We start from the raw sequence: 18373 nt of genomic DNA on the forward strand, positions 1-18373 counted from the left end.
TATTATAAGCTATTATTATGTATATTAATATATATATATTATTAGTTTTTTCTGGTTCACTGGAGTCTCATCAGGGTGTAACACAAATTGTATCTTGAAAATCTCTCTAAAGTAGTATGTATTCTTTTAGGTGCAGAGTCTTGAAAAGACATCATCTGCAGGAAACTGTCACCGCCCCCATTGATATCTTTTCTGTGTGTCTTAGGTCACTTACTGCATGCAGACACCTGCAACTCTCTGATAAGGATTTTTCATCTGGCAGTGGGAGCACCCTCAGTCTTTGGTTGGGGTCAACAAGAAGTCCGGAGGTTAATGTCTCTCTGAATCCTCAAACAACGACAAACAAGGAGTTGAACGGTAAATATCACTGCTTCCTTGGCCATCAGTTGGGATAAATGAGACATGTTCTCATTGTCTTCTGGAGTTCCCTTGAGGGGCTGAGCTCTAGATATCCTCAGAGATAACCAGCACAGGGTATATTTTTTATTGTCTTCATTCTCTTTCCTGATTTATGTCTCCACTTTCCCAGTATTTCAAGGGATGACCTCCCAAATTCATTAGTTAGACTTGAACCCTTATCTCAGAATCAGCTTCTGGGGAACCCAAACCAAGACATCTTTAGATAAATCCATTATAGCCACGTTTTCATTCAATGAATATGGAAACAAATTATTCCTCTTTGGTTGGGAACTTGGTAATACAATTGACTTGGTTTAAAGATTATATACGATATACACGTGTATACATGTATGTGTGTATGTATTCTTAGAGTTGAAACCATAGTGGAGCTCAACAGTGTGGTTCTGCCTTCCCATTCCAACTTCCAGGAGTTTCTCCATTCCTCTAAAAGTTTCATGTAGAATATGGGTCTTAGATCTTCCTCTTCTCTTCCCTTCTTGAAAAAACTTCACCTCAGAGCAGTAGCTGAGGCCAGATGATGCAGGTAGCTTTGCATGGGAAAGGAGGGAAGCCAAAACAGCAGCACATGGGCATTTAGAACATAAGTAAGATGAGAACAGCTGAAGGACTGGGGGAGGCGGTCTAGAATGGCAAGTTGGAACCCATGTAGAACATATCTAGCATGCAGATTATTGTTTCTAAATACTATTTGTTGTAAAAGGAACCAGGGCTGATTCCATCATTGAGGCTGGAAAACTTCAAGAAAATCTTGTGGCCAGGATGAAGTGGTCAAGGAATGATGGAAATGTGTCAAAAAAGGAGACAGGGGTCATCTGGAAGAGCTCCTACTGGTCAAACCTGAGATGATTTAAGCATTGAAAGAAATACTATAGTAGCAAATTATAACTGTTGAACAAAATATAAATCTGTGAGTTCATATAGATATTAACTAATTAAATTTGATGAAAAACAGGATATTTACAAAATCCTAAAGTACCTCCCACACAAAACACTTAATTACAAAGAGAAAAAGAGTAATATTGCTGTGGAGAGCCTTGGCAGACACTACCTTACTCAAGTGATCAAACTTAATAACATTAATAATGGAACAAATCAAAATTTTATACAAAAGGAGAGGATGCAATAAGAGACTTTACCACGGTGATATTCCTACTGAAGATGATATTCATGAAAAAAATCATGCAGAAATATTTATAAAACATAAAATTGAACGACATTTCATGAAATTCCTGACATTCAAAAATAGTAGGTCATAAAACTTGAGGAAGAACTGACAAACTTTTCTAGACTGAAGGGGACTAAAAGATACAACAGCAAAAGGCAATACATAATTCTTCCTGGACTCTTCCTATAATGGACATAATGGAGAAACTTAATGGGTCTAAAGATGAGATAGTAGCAATGCTCATTTCCTGATTTTGATGGATACAATTTGGTTATACTGGAAGAAGCCCTTCTATATAGGAAATACACACAAAAATATGAGTCACTTACTCTCACATGGCACAGGGTAAAAAAAAGGTATATTTGCACTATTCTTAATTTTTTTCTGTAAATTTAAATCTTTTTCTACTATAGTACTCAGAGAAAATACCTACAGCTACTGTTATCTAGAGATATTCCTCGAAAAATCAGTAAATTGCCACACGACCCCAGTCAACAAGCTCTATCAACAAAACACAGGTTTTGCCAGGTTTTCAGTGCCTCACACTAAAGTATGACTGATCAACCATGTGTCAGCAAACTTTTGTGGAAGAATTACACCATGCCAAAATAAACCAGTAAAAGACAAAAGAATTCAGAAGAAAACAATATGCATAGGAAAAAGAAAGGATTATTTCATTTTTTTTAACCATATTATGGAGCATTCACAGGTTTGCCACAAAGTCCCCACACGCAATCATTACTGTTTTTTTTGAAAGAGCTTTACCATTTTCAAGACAAATTTTGATTTTCCCCATGTTCTTCTAGACATACTCTCCCATGTTGATAGTTGAAATTGACTAAAGCAATAGGCAATTTTATTTTTAACAGATTTGATAGAGCTGAAAATCATGAATCAAACCTAAGTTTACTACCCAGGCTTTAGAATCAGACAGGCTTGGGTTTGAATCATAATCTACCAATCATATTGGATGTACCTCCTGATTCCTCTTTCCTCATTGGCAAATTGTAATAATAATACCTATCTTCACTGCATGGATGTGAAAAGTAAGTAACTTTCCCTAGCACATAAAAGGTGCTTATGAAATGGTGCTATTGACAATGTTATGATCATTCACCATGAGCTTCTCATCTATAGGTCTTTGTTCTGGAAGAGGCCCTGAGCTCATCATTTGGCTTGATCATGCTCTGTCAAAGAATGCCCACCAAATGTTCTCTGATCACTCCACTGTATTTATCACACTTAGTCCACAAACTGCTATCTATGCCCAATTTCCTAGTTATTAGACTATTGTCTCTCCACATCAAAACCTATTCTATACTGTTTGGTAATACTAAGGCTGAGACTCTAAAAATGTTCCTTTGGGGCGCCTGGGTGGCTCAATCAGTTTAGTGTCCGACTTTGGCTCAGGTCATGGTCTAACCCCTCATGAGTTCCAACCTCACATCTGGCTCTGTGCTGACAGCTCAGAGCCTGGAGCCTGCTTCAGATTCTGTGTCTCCCTCTCTCTCTCTCTGCCCTCCCCCAGTCACACTTTGTCTCTCTCTTCATAAATAAACAGTAAAAAAAAATTTTTTTTTAAATAATAAAAACATTCCTTTGCCTTTGCCAGTGGCTGCCTGTTCAGCTCTGCCACAAGGGGGCTCTAGAGGGAGACTGTTCCTTCCTGTTTGCATCCTATTGCCCTTTTGGTTTTCTGTCATTGCTTTACTTTCCTCTTTGTGTTACTCTAGCAACCCTTCTTCATCCTGACAGTAGCTGTTTGTCCCAGTATAGTAGTTGACTGCAGTTTGCAACACTCAAAGTACCCAGCCATGCCACAACCCTCAGAGACAGCAGCTCTGCCCAGCCCTTCCTCCAAGCCACTTAGCATTTAATAATGGCAACCCCTTCCTTCTCTCTACATCCCCAGGGTTGTGCTTACTGTTCTCGTTTTGTCTTTTCCTTTCTTCAGTACCTGTTAACAATAGATCTCAAACAATTGTTTCCATTTTTTGTTCTATTAAAATAACAAGTGTGTATTTAACCTCTAGACTGAACTCTGAGTGATATGTATACATTATGCAGCCTTCTTGGATTCGTCTTCAGACTCTATTCCAGGATCCCCTCTATGAATAATCTTGTGCCACAAACATGTTTTTTACCATCCCATTAGACATGGGCATTTCTGAAATAACTTTGATCTCCATGACTACTGTTCATAGCTCTCTTTCAAAGAAACACTGGTCACCACATCTGATCTTTCCACTCATGACTGCTAGCCCTTTGGAAACAGACACATGCTTGTACCTGGGTGCTACCAACTGTTTCTCCTAGCTTCTTACCTCTCTGAAACAACACCTATAAAAGGTTCTTGAGTCAGCCTCACAACATAGCAGAGAAAATTGTTGAAACCAAAGATAGTAGAGATAGGTAGACAGAACTGTATGTATCATCATTATCACTTATTCTCCCTCTCTTCTGTTTCTCCCATCTCCAAGTCACTCTACAGAGGTTGTATTTTTTTTTTCAAATATCATTTTCATCTTAGCACTGCCTTCCTCAAGAATGATTCCCTACTGATACAGGTGTGCTGCTCTGAAGTGACACATGCACCCCAATGTTTATAGCAGCACTGTCAACAATGGCCAAAGTATGGAAAGAGACCAAATGTCCACTGATGGATGAATGGATAAAGAAGATGTGGTGTGTGTGTGTGTGTGTGTGTGTATATATATATATATATACATACACATATATATGTATATGTGATGTAATGTAATACGTAATGCACAATGGAGTATTACTCAGCAATCAAAAAGAATGAAATCTTGCTATTTGCACTACATGGATGGAACTAGAGGGTATTATGCTAAGCAAAATTAGTCACAGAAAGACAAATATCATATGACTTCACTCATATGAGGACTTTAAGACAAAGAACAGATGAACATAAGGGATGGGAAGCAAAAATAATATAAAAACAGGGAGGGGGACAAAACATAAGAGACTCTTAAACATACAGAACAAACAGAGGGTTACTGGAGGGATTGTGGGAGGGGGGATGGGCTAAATGGGTAAGGGGCATTAAGGAATCTACTCCTGAAGTCATTGTTGCACTATATGCTAACTAATTTGGATGTAAATTAAAAAACTAAAATTAAAAAAAAAAATGATTACCTATTGCCCACCAAAACACCAGATCTAAACTTGTAACTTAGACCCTGGGTTTTATTAGGCTTCAGCCAGTTAGACTGACAGCATTTTATAGTCTTGAACTGACTTTGCCATTTTGTAGGTCTGATCATTGTTTTTCAAAAGACCTAGTAACCGCCTGTAGGAATAGACCTATTAAGGGAATGGGATATTTGGGAAGCTGACCTATGGTTCAGCCCATCTCACAGCAACACTCTGGAATATGCTGTACTGGGGAGAGAGAAGACAGGGAGCCAGAGTCTCCATAGATGTAGAAGAGGCCAAGAGGGAATCTCTCCAAAAATGGAGGAAGCTTCTTGGAAGAGCTTAATCCTTACCCTAGTTACATGCTGTCAGAAGCCACTGAACATCCTTAGGAGGATTCAAGGAGCAGCAAATATTTGTTCTAACCCTGAGGGTTATTATACTTCTATATAGAAGGCCATCAATATACAATAAGCTGTATCCTTTGCTTACATTTAAATACTTTGAAAATAACTTGGAATATTTTTCTTGTCTCAGTGGATATTTCCACCAACCACACCTACCTACCAGATTCACTGCCACAAAAAAGACCTTTTAAAAATTGCTTATTAAATAAATCTATGACTGGGGCGCCTGGGTGGCTCAGTTGGTTGAGCGTCCGACTTTGGCTCAGGTCATGATCTCACTGTGGGTGAGTTCGAGCCCCGCATCGGCCTCTGTGCTGACAGCTCAGAGCCTGGAGCCTGCTTCGGATTCTGTGTCTCCCTCCCTCTCTGTCCCTCCCCACTCACGTTCTGTCTCTGGAAAATGAATAAACCTTAAAAAAAAAAAACAAAACTTTTTAAAAATAAATAAATAAATAAATAAATAAATAAATAAATAAATAAATAAATCTATCTATCTATCTATCTATCTATCTATCTATCTATCTATGATAGCTACAATTTTTACCTGATTGTATGGTCACTCCTCAGGTTTCATCACATTATATGTTACTTACAAGGAAAATTATCTGTGCCTAATTTACAGGTGGCTCAGGCTATTTCCATGATTTTAAGTAGCCAACTAAAAATAGAAAATTCAGTCAAATATCTGCATTTTCGTCTACATGATATCAAATACCTATTTTTAAATACTTGCATCTTTGATGTATCTTATAGGTCAGCCTAAGAAAGGAAGATAATTAGGATGTGCAAAACATATTTATATATTTTAGTGTTCTTGCTGAATTTTTACTTGGCTAATTACGATTTTGCTTTAATGTTAAATATTATGGTTTTTTTATATATAAGTTGACTTGGTACTAAATTATCTTTAGTTTTGATGTACCTATCATGACTTTTTAAGTATATTTACTGTCATTCATTTCATTAACTTTTTTCATTATTTATTTCTGAAGGATTTATGTCTTTAACTTAGTTTGATTTCTTAATGCTACAAACTTCCTTGATTTCAGGAATCTATAAAAATACTGAGTGCAAAATGAGGAATATAATCAAAAGAAGTTTTCTGTTACCTGATTTCACAAAAATATGAAGATTTGATGAACGGGATGGAAATGTGGTACTATCTATTCAAATTCATCAGTGGCATACATTCTGAGCTTCCCGTGTGGCACATTACAGGATCCTTTTAAATTCTTACTTCTTTCCATGAAATGAAATATGTTTACTATGCATATATCCCTGAAACAAATAGTTTTTCCTACTTGAATGTGAAGAGTATGCATCTCTTAATGAATCATCTGGAGGTGGTAAATGTGAATAGCAATGTATTTATGTTTGTGTAAATGTCCTTTAGCCCACACTGCTGGCCAAACTTCATGTTCAGCCTCATTTTATAGGCTGCTTTAAGAAAAAGAACTCTGAGTTAAAGATAAATAAATAAATGGCAATCAATAGCACTTATTTCTATTTCTATCTCCTTGGAACTCATCATACCTCATAGAATTGAATTTAAATACATTCTCTAATGACTAAAATACAACTCATTCCAGAAGTCTATTGGAACTTGCCTCCCCTAATCCTGCCTGGATACACTGAGAAAAAATCCAAACTCTTTTACCCTGACATGGCCCCCACTTCATAAGTTGTCAGTGTCTTATTTAATGTATTATAGCCATACCAGTCTTTATGTTCCACGACTTGCATGGCTAATTTCCCCCTCAGAACACTTACATTTGCTATTCCCTCTATTGGGAGGATGGTTTCCCCCAAATCTTTAGAAGACCAACTGCTTCTCATCATTCATGTCTGACCTCAAAGGATACCTCCTTGGAGAGGCCTTCTCTAAACATGCTAACTACCCTCTACTTCATTTCCCTGGATCAGAGCCTTGATCTGTACCTGACATCATGTATTTGCTTGTTATCTACCTAGGGATGAGTCCTTGGCTAGCCTCATTCTTCCTACCTTGGGAGGTTTCTCCTCCATCTTGATCATCTAAGTTTGGTCCCTAGATTCTCTTCAGGTTTCTGGTCTATTCTCTCACTCTCTGCTGGAACCTGTCTAAAATCCTGAGCTGATTATGTTTGTCTCTGATCCCTTGTCTTCCTCCTACCAGAATCCTCTGTCTCAAAATTAGACATGGCATCCTATATCCTCAGATATAGATATAGATCCTTGTCTCCACAGAGGGGCCTTCCTGAAGCTTCTAATCTTTAAGAGACTCTTGCTATCATGGCTAAACTCACTAGGTCACAATTTTTAGCTCATACCTAGAAACTTTGATTGAACACCAACCTCCTTAAGAAACATGAAGATTATTCTCTTACTTCTCCAACATTCCTTGAGATTGTAAGTTCTCTTGATTCCCCAGTATTCCTTGATATTTTCAAGAACACCACTTCTAAAATGAATGATTTCCTATTAATCTTATCAAGTCACAAAATTAAGATTCATGTAGCTTAATGCAGGCAACACATGGTACAGTGAGGTAGTTAGTTGCATGAGCCTGGGTATAAATCCTAGCTGTGCCATTTCCTAGCCATGTGAACCTGGAGGTGTTTGTCAAGCTCTTTGAGCCTTATACTCCTAAGTATAAAATGGGGGGAATGAAAGCATCTTCCTGAGAAGGTTGTTATTAGGATATGGTAAGAAAATGTGCCAGATATGCTCATTCATTCTATGTGAACATGCAGAATAATGCAATCCTAGGAGAGAAATCTGAAGCATATAACAAAACTACATGAGCATTCAACATCACACCTATAAGTACACCTCCAAAAAGCATGACACAATATAGGTTCAAGGTTACTTGTCAAAGCTTTATTTATAATAGCAAAATATCAAAAAATCACAGAAAACTCATTGACATAATCAAGTACTATGCATTTATGAAAAGAATGAGAAGTACTTCTATGAAGTGATATGGAAGGATTTTTATAATATATTAAATGAAAAAAAGCAAATGCAAAAGAATATTGTAATATATATCGCAATATATTTTATATAAAACCTTTATCATAAGACAGAAAATCAGAAATATATCTCTATACACACACACACGTATATATACACATACATAAAAACATATGCATATATATGCAACTTATTTGCTTATTTTTACAAAATGAAATATAGGAAAGAGAAACCAGAAACTAATGAAAATAGTTACTCATAAGAGGTGGATGGGGATTAGGAGGAAAGATAGAAATAGGAAGAAGACTTCTGTTGGTAGATATTTTTAATGTAGTTTTGCCTTTTGAGCCATGTAAATGTTTTACATATCTAAGAATTAAATTTAAATTAAAAAAATAGACCAAAGGCAAAGCCTAATATTGAATACAGACAGACAGAAACAAATGAACTTAACTACATATCAACTTGATTATATAACCAGGCAGAAAAGTAGTTTTTGAACACCATAGTGTGACAACACACTTGATGAGAATTTACCAGATACTTCCAAATTGTGTGACTTTCTATAGGGCATTTGCCCTGGAATCTTCAAAAATATTAATGTTGTAATTGATAAAATAGGCAGGGGGGGCTGTTCTGCATGAACAGAGACCAGAGAGACAAGATAACTAAATATATTGTGTGCTCCTTCTCTGGATCTTGAATTCAACAAAAGAATAGCTATAAAGGACATTATTGGGACAATTGGGGGAAATTTGCACGTGGACTGTATGTTACAACATATTATTGCATCAACGTTAAGTTCCTTGGGTATGATCATGACAGGGTGTATGCTGAAGTATTTAGAGATGAGCTATTATGATTCTGCATGAAGTTTACTTTCATACTTTAGGCAAAAAGAAGCAGAGAGAGTGAGAGAAAAAGCAAATGTGCAAAACGTTCGTATTAGTCTTTCAACTATTCCGTAGGCTTGAAATTTTTTCCAAGTAAAAAGTTTGGGAGGTAACCCCCAAAACAAACAAACTAAAAAAGATCTGTGCTTGCTAGCTATCACTTTCTCTGATTCTCCCAATCTGGGAGCCTGTGAGAAGGAAACCTGGGACAAATACATATGGCTGATAAATAAAAAAGAAATCATGTACTGGGATCTATTTTCAGCCCACTGAAGCATGTCAGTTGGTACTTTATTTATTCATTTCCCATAGGATTTGCCTAAACAAATAAAATTGCCTCCAACTTTAAAAAAGGAAGTGAGACTGTCTCCAAGCTTCCCTGGAAAGAAGCAGTTAAATCTTATCCTTATTTTACCTCCTTCTTATTTAGTGATGTGCCTTGGCAGAAACTCAAGGGGAGTATAGTTACAGCCAGCCTCTGGAAAAAAACGCAGACGGCACTGCCTCTTGCTCTCATGAATTACGCTGGGGGACACGCCGCCTCCAACCTGCCCATCTCAATTGTGGTGACAAAGCACCAGGCCAAGAGGCAGACCCCTGGGTAGTCAGGTCTATATTATTTCAGATTTTAAATACTAAAAAGGAGACAGAAAGCCTTTTCTCCCAGATCAGAGAGTGGGAAGTATAATTTACAATAGATTAGGCTCACCTTATCTGGGGGCCATTTAAAGATCTGTAAGCCCTTCCCTCTAAATTTCTGATACACAATTGACCTAACAAAACACCTTTAGACACTCCTAAATTATATACTTAAAAAAAAAATCTTTTTCCCAGATATATAATATTTGCCCCACAAAACGATGAAATATTTGCCACTGGCCTTCTACTTTTCTTTCTTTCAAGGCTTAAAAGCCTATTTGATTTCTGTTGCCGAATTGTATCCAGGTACAGACAGACACCCTTTGTAACTGGTTAAAAGCTACAGAAAGGCTCTATTGAAACAAAATGCTGCTCATATCCCCATCCATGCCAGGAGGAACAAATCGCACAAAAGAACCTAAAGAAAACTGTTTTATAGTTACTATAGTGTTACATTAGCTGACAAGGGAGAGATGATTACATTTATAGATTTTTTTTTATAGAGGCAGAATCTATATGCAGCTGAAGAATTATGTATTATCACCACTGGAATTTGAATTCAGCTAATGAGAACTAACAGCAAAGGAAGACTTCTTGCAAGGCTTCTTGGTCTTAGCCCTGTATATGGGCCATAAAATTAGGCTGCCTTGCCTCCCTTTGGGGCCACAATGCTGATCTGCAAATGTATTTCAAGATTCCACTTGTGCATCCATAAAAATATTAAAACATGCATCCTAAGCTAATTATGAAGTTGGAAGCTATTAATACCAAGCTATCAGTATAAAATAATACCTTATATTTGCATAGTGTTATGTACCTCTGTGCTTCAGAGCACAGACACAGAGATAATCTCACTTAATCCTGGGAACTCCATGAGGTAAATTGTGTGATTTCCACCACATAAAGCACCTGAACAAGACATGATCATTCTCAGTGCTGAAACTTTATGTCCACCATTCACCACAACTGGAAAACACTGCCTTGAGAGAAAGAGAAACAGGGAAACAGAGAGAGACTCAGCTCTGTTGTTTTACCAGCTGTGTGACTCTGGACAAATGACCAAACTTCTCTGAGCCTCAGTTTCCTCAGCTGCAAAATAAGGGAAATAATACCTACCTCTTAAGAATGGTGTAATAGTTAAATGAATTTAAAAGAAGTATCTTAGCACTCAAAAATTATAACTATTCACTCACTCATTCAACAAATATTTTTCTGTTTTTAGCAGGCGGTAGACAAGAAAAATATAGATCTAGAAGAAGCAAGGAATATAGGTATCCTATTAAGATACAGTGTCAACCTTCATGAAGCTTACAGATGTGAAGGAAGGTAGACACTTAAATAAACCATTAGAATGCAGTGTGATGGGGCGCCTGGGTGGCGCAGTCGGTTGGGCGTCCGACTTCAGCCAGGTCACGATCTCGCGGTCCGTGAGTTCGAGCCCCGTGTCGGGCTCTGGGCTGATGGCTCAGAGCCTGGAGCCTCTTTCCGATTCTGTGTCTCCCTCTCTCTCTGCCCATCCCCCGTTCATGCTCTGTCTCTCTCTGTCCCAAAAGTGAATAAACGTTGAAAAAAAAAAATTTAAAAAAAAAAAAAAAAAAAAGAATGCAGTGTGATATTAAGGAAAGCAGGCCAGGGCCACCATATATAGTTTTAAAGGTTTTACACTCCACAATCCAGGGGACAACCTTCATGTCACAGTGTATGTGAGCGATGACAACCCTAGGGGTGTGTAATGTGCCACCAGAGAAGCCATACACAGCAATCTTGCCAGTAACAGAAAAAAAGGTTCATTAAGGCTTCATTGAGGTGATAATGAATGTAGGTCATTCCAGAAAAGAGAAGTTCATGAGAATGCATGAAACGAATGTGGAACTGCAAAACCACCAGTACCAAAGTAGATACTGTGTATATAAGACAGAAAGATGAAATCGAAAAGATAAACAGAGACCACATGGTTAATGGCCTCGGAAACCATGCCAGAGAATTTGCATTTTACTCTTAAAATAACAAGGTGCTTTAGCCCAAATATGTGATTGTTGCCTTAACATACCTTCATTCCTTTCCATCAGCTCCCGGTTTTCATTTGGAGATATACATAGCTCTAGGAACTGTACAAACAGAATGAAGCCCAAAAATGTTATTGATAATGCTAAAACAACTGTACAAGAAGATGTGTGGCTAAGAGGGGGGACAGCCTTAGAATAAAGTTGACACTGTGGCAGGCAGACTGAAGAGAGAGAAAGAAACCAGCCTCCCAATGACTATATTGAACCCTGGGTCTAACTTTGCCTGAAGTCCACCTACTTTGAGATCTTCAGTTACATGAACCAATAAAATTCTATTTATTGCCTCAACGAGTTTGGGTTCTGTTTTCTGTTACCTTCAAGCAAAAGATTTAGCTCTACCTCACACATGACTCTTCTCTGGACAGCCCCCACCCAGGGTGATCTTCCTCCTTTTAACTCCTAAGATTCTAGCTCCCTGGATAATTATTCAGTCTTACAAATCCTGCTTTGCACCAAAGACGAACTTTTCATAAATGTGCATCTTCCAAATGGTTATAATCTCCAGGAATCCTGGTTTTATGATTTTTTTTTATTTTTTTTTTATAGCTCTCCTCCATGTAGTTCTGTGCTTTGTATGTAGTAATTACTCAAATAGCCCCTAGTTAGCTGAGTGCTCTTTCCCGTACACTGTACTGCCCACTTTGTTTCTGGTTCCCCATGTAAGAAACGCAGGCCTAGAAATTTCCAAAGGATTGAGAATACTTCTGTCTTGCAATGTTCAAAACTCTCCCAGCTTCCAGTTTTAGCACTGTCTCTGCATTACCAAATGGCTTGGAGAAGTCTCAACCTCTATGGGTCTCTTTCTACCTATAAAACTTCCACAGAAATATCTGGAAAAGTCGGGATTAAAAGTCAAGATAGTTGGAACCTGTGAGGCACAAAGCTGGTGGAGGAAGATAACATCTGAAAGGAAATAACTTGTAGGAAGGAAGGTAGTTAAAGTACATTTTAGAGAAAGTGCAACTGATAAAGACATCTATTTAAGGAAAACAATAGGACAAAAGGGCGTAGCTAAAGACTTTGCACCAGAACCCATGATCCAATGAAATAAACTGCCCCCAAGTAAATGAATCGAATGTTGCAAACAGGTGTGATTCTGTTGTGTTTGTTATTAAGGCCCTTTACTCAGTAAATGTTCATCAACTGTCTATATTTATGAAGCTCTTTGATCAGTACTAGGAAGACAGCCATAAAAAGGATAAGCATCATCCTGCCTGCCTAAAGCTTAAATTCTAGTGAAGGATACAGACAAGTCAACAATCTATTGCAATACAGTATGATGAGTGCACTATTTAGAGGGCACATGGTTTTCTATGTCAGTGGGCATTTACATTTTCCCAGAAATACAAACTATAATGTGAGTGGTGCTCTGAATAAGAAATATAATGGGCATTACGGACTGAATGTTTGTGTCTCTCCCAAATTCACATGTGAGGCCTCAACCCCAAATGTGACTATATTCAGGGATAGGACCTTTATGAAAGTGATTAAGGCCAAATGAGGTCAAAAGAGTAGAGCCTTAATCTGATAGGATTAGTGTCCTTATATGAAGTGACATAACTGGGAGAGCTCACACTTTTTACCATGCGGGCACACAGCAAGAAGGCAGCTGTCTACAAGCCAGTAAGAGAGATCACTGGAAACCAAGGCTGCAGACCTTTATTTTGAAACTTCCAGGTTCCATAACTGTGAGAAAATAAATTTCTGTTCTTTAAGCCGGAGTCTGTGGTGTTTTGTTATGGCAGCCCAAGCAGACTAATAACACAGAGCATTATAGGAGGATCTAACCCAATCTCAGGAGTTCATAGAAGCCCCCGCTAAGAGAAAACAAAATTTACTATGAGTTCTAAAGGATGAGTAAGAGTTAGCTAGTCAAAGGGAGAGGTGGTAGAGGGGCTGGGGGAAGGTAATGAGTGGAGATGGTTTCCGGGGGGGCGGGGGGGGGGGAGAAGAACGGGTGCACACTGAGTGGACTATAAAGTAGGAAGGGCACAGGACATGAAAAAACTAGCAGGGGCAGAGTCACAATAGGTCTTTTTCATAAACTTTCATCATAAGTTTGGATTTTATCCTGATATCCATAAGATGCTATAATATTCCTAAGATATTAAAATTTAATAATAACTGGAATCACTTGTTTTATGTAATTTGCAAATTATCTCGAACGAAATTTCCATTTTTGCAGTTTTTCAAACATTTGCTCAGCACTACATGGTTAGCCTGCAGTGACATTTGTTTAATAAATGATGGGTTTAGGCCTTTTCTGAGGATATTATAATCCTCATCTTACCATCACAGTGTGCCCACGGTTCCAAGTCAGAGGGTTTTTTTAATGATCTGTTATTGACATGGTAAAAGAGCCTTTCTCTAAAGCAATCCATATATCTCTGCGCTAAAATTCAGGTTTACGTTCAGGTTGCCGCCTAAAACTGAGCCCTTGCAGACCAGCCAACACAGTGCTGGATTTGTGAAGATCAAGTTTAAACCATCCAGTCTGGCCTCCAGAACAATTCTGTGTATTGCTGCACCTTCTGCAAGCTGCTGATCCTTGGATGAGTATTACCACTACCGTTTTACATTTTTCATCCTTCCGGAAAACAATAGCTAAACATCAGAGCATGAAATAATGTTTTGTTCAGGGGTCTGCCAAGCATGTCAGGTCAAATTCTCCTTTTTTTTGGCCTTCAAATTGTTTTGTGAACTCCCATAATAGCATTGCATCACATTTGGTCTTCAGGAAAACAGACTTGGAAAACAAGAGTTGATGGACCCTGACAGCCAGTTTCTTAGGTGTATCCTTCCAGCCACCCAAGCATGCCAGATAGTTACACTTTGACTTCAGGAGACTTGACCCGCCTCCAAAGTCCTCCCATAGCACTATAAACTCAACAGCTTTCAGGAGTCCACTGTTTGCTGGACGGACGTACCTTAGTCTCAGTATTTGGGGAAGATGGCTAGCTCTCAGAAATCTTTACAATACTTTTCTTACTGTCCATTTCTTGTGGTGTGCATCTGGTGCACAAGGAAAAGCTCAGAGTGATAAAACTGAACACTAGAGCTACAGAATGAATAATGCTGACTCCAACCTCAGGTTGACAAGGTGGGAAAACCCCCACCCTAACCTGGCACCATTACTGATTGCAGCTGACAGCGAGAAGTCATTTGGAAAAAAGATGTTTCTGTGATCAATAATCTTGGAATATCCTATTCAGAAATATCAGGCTTGGAACTCATCAAGAGAATCTTCGTGACAAAGCAAGGAGACTCCCCAATTGCTTCACAGATAGAGCTGTGTCATTCAACCCATCTAAAACTCTGGAGGAAAATCAGACAGTGCAGGTGGGAAGGACCAACTTACCCAGATTCTTTACCAGTCTTTGTGTAAGGATCTGTGGTTGCTTTGGCCAAGTCATTGGATCTATTTCACATAGAAATGATATTAAATGCATACCCTGCCAGAATAGCTATTATCATTTCTAATGCTGTATTCATTCTGCTAATATCCTTACAGGGTCTCCTCTTTCCTTTTGATGAGTTATCAGCCCTTCCACCGATGTGTGCAAGGAAGCAAAGCAGACAGGTTTAGGGTGGAGGAAGAAGCTGAACAGGTATTGAATTGCTAAAGAGGCAGAACCTACAGGGAGCTCTGAGCTGGCATGACCCTTCAGAGTTTTCCCATATTAAGGCAGGGAGGCAAAGCTTTAGACTGAAATTGACATGTTATTGGGTGATGGCTGCTCCAGGAAAGGGTCATGACCTTAGGGAATGCAGCTCCATAGGCAGAGGGCAATCCCTGGGAGGGCTCAACTGTAAGACCTCAGCAGTGACACCCCCAGAATCTGGGGAACGAGTGTCTTGGACTAGAAGGGGGGCATGGATGGTGCCACACAGCATTCACCATACCCTCTCCAAAAATGTGAGGAGCAGCCCTTCCTAAATTCTGGTGGTGCATTAGGGGACTGTTCCAACAGACTCCTGTTTCCACGCCTCCAAAAGTGTCTAAGGCAGGTCTTAGGCCAAGGGTCTTGTGATGTTCAGTTTGCAAAACTTAACGCAGTGCTTTGATAGGTTTAACTAGATTATGTGGGTTTCTTTTTAAAGAAAGGAAATTTCTAATACTATCCTCTAATTTTTCTTGCTAGCTTTTAATTGCAAATGCACAGTATTTCAGCTACATTTGGGTCCGATCGATTTTTGTCCACCATCCAAGAAGCCTTACAGCCATTGTTTCTCAGAGAAAATGTATATTGAGTTCCAAAAGCTCAAAAGAAGTCTTGGAACAGTGCCCAGGTGGGGCCGGCCACACAGGTAATGGCTGCAATGAGCATGTTACAATTGTCAAACCCTTCAAACACACATAGGGAGAGCATTACACCATTAAAAGCAGAAGTTGCCTTTTAACTGTGCCTAGTGCAAACTGACGCTGGAGGGCAAAATACTGTTCTCATCAATTTGTTTCCAACAAATAAATCCAGTATCACACACTCCAAAACAAGGTAGGCTGTTTCCACAGATCACACATTTTAATGGAATCACACTTCATTTCTGGAACAAGCACATCTTGTCCAGGCAGCTCAGCTGTCATTACAAGCAGGATCTGGTCACCGCTCCTTCTATCCCTAGCATTATCCCTGTTTTACTGGGGAGGAAACTGGCAAGAGGCTTGGAAGTGACTTAGCCCCAAACGAGAGGTCAAGTCTGCAGCAGGAAGCTCATGAATTCAAGGCCTTCCCGAGCCTCCAGGCGGGTTTGGCTTCCTACCTCCGCCTGGACTCTCTCCCAGCTGAGGGGCCTGAAATGTCCCTATAACTCTCCTTGGCTCTTTTACCTGTGAAACAGGCTGGAAACAGCCATTCCCAGGAAGATTCAGTGTTCATTCACTAATCAAAGAAGAAAAACCCATTCTCAAGGGGGACACAGAATTGAGCAGCGTTTCTGAGGAGTGTCTTATTTTCCTCCCCGGGGGGGGCGGGGGGGGTCAGAATTCTGAGGTTTGAGACCCTTTGGTTCCTCTGACAGCAATGTTAATAATCACACCAGTTTTCCCCTGGCATGGTGGCACCACCGAGTAAAGCCCAGTGTAGGAGATGTGCCCAGTGCAATAACGCCAGTTAAATAAGTACCGTTCATTGCTTCCCAACAGTCAAGGAGCTTAAAATCCTGTCAATTCATCCCACGTGAGGGAGATTATGTGATTTACATGTTAAAGTGCCCCTGTGGTTTGATTTGCATAGCAAAGACTTTGGGGGCACGGAAACAAAGGATCAGTGTGCATGACAAGAGTGCTATTAGCATAGAGCATTCCGATTTTCAGACAGCCCAGCCTGGCAAACAATCCGGCACCTTCACCACACCCCTTGAGTTTATAGGATTTGACAATTTCTCAACGACAATAAGGAAAGGGGTTAGGGAGTTGGGGTGTGGAAAGAGGTTTACTAGAAAGGCTGTCTTCCTAAGCACAATAATTAGTCTTTCCCTAAAGGACTCCCCTTCTCCCATCACCTTCCCACTCGCCCCCCTCTGATATTCATTCCAAGGAAGAAATATGATGCCTAATAATAGTGGCAGAGATCAGCCACAACCATTTTGAATGCTGGATAACACAGCCAGTAGCTCTACCCTCATCAGCACAAAAGCGTGCACACACACACACACACACACACACACACCCTGAAATGTATTTATTTGTATCTTTGTTTCTTCATTTATTTCTGTACTATTGACCGAGCAGTACCTAACGTAAAGAACACTGGTTAGGAAGTTCAGGGCTTGGCTTTAAGTCCTGACTTTACCACATTCGTTATCTGGACAAGTCACCTAATTCCTTCCTCTACAACTCAATTTTCTCCTAAAATGGAAGATGGACCAGAAAAGCTCTAAGATCCCTTCCAGCACTAGCATAAGAGAGGCAATCCAGTGCACAGTTTCGTTAGACAAACTGAACCACAGGAACTGGGGGGGGGGGGGGCAAAGCCAAAATGAGTGCCCCAGAAATCCCACCTTAAAGTTGTCAACTGTCACTTCAAGAGTTTGTCACTTACCTGCCCCCAGCAAGTCTCTCAGTCTGAAAAGAAGATCAACAAATGTGTCTTGAGCTGTTGGGAGACTGAATATACTGCTCTAAGTGAAAAGCATTTTGCAAATTATATATGCAATACACTGTTACTATGTGTTAACTCCAATGAGACTGAAAACCCAAATATACTAATGGTAGGGAAAAATCTTATAAGATGGCTGACAGGACTGATAGGGAATTTCCAGTCCCCGACTAAAAACTCCCCTTCCGGGTTCTTGTTCCTACCCCGCTTGCCAAGCCCGCCAAATTACTACTAATGAGGAATGCGGAAGTAACAGACTATAAAGTGTTGCCTCTGCTTGCGCCCGCCCGCCGGGACTCAGATCTCTGGAGAGTGATCTCTGATCCCTCCCTCCTGCCTTCCAATCCCAGGTGCCGCTTGGTACTTCCGCTGGGTGATCCAGGCCAGGTTCCGTAACACTAACATCAGAATGTTGTGAGATAGTCCTTTAAACCTATTGGTTTTCGGGTGGAGGATAGAGGGGTGGGGCAGGGAGTGATTCTGCGCCCCCTAAGATATTTGGCAATGTCTGGAGATATTTTTGATAGCTACAACTGGGAGCAGCGGCGGAGAAATGCTGCTGGTATCTACAGGA

The 18373-nt window shown here is 39.6% G+C and overlaps 1 long non-coding RNA gene across 1 annotated transcript in view; it reads right to left on the reverse strand.

Annotated features, from left to right (window-relative positions):
- The window catches only part of LOC122483293, a 79676-nt gene extending 61699 nt beyond the window's left edge, over nt 1–17977 (reverse strand). Inside the window, exon 1 of the long non-coding RNA XR_006297378.1 lies at nt 17743–17977. This is a non-coding gene — a long non-coding RNA (uncharacterized LOC122483293). The remainder of the gene's footprint in view (nt 1–17742) is intronic.
- Between the last annotated feature and the right edge of the window lie 396 nt (nt 17978–18373).

Source organism: Prionailurus bengalensis, chromosome A1, assembly GCF_016509475.1.
Source record: "Prionailurus bengalensis isolate Pbe53 chromosome A1, Fcat_Pben_1.1_paternal_pri, whole genome shotgun sequence".
NCBI lineage: Eukaryota > Metazoa > Chordata > Mammalia > Carnivora > Felidae > Prionailurus > Prionailurus bengalensis.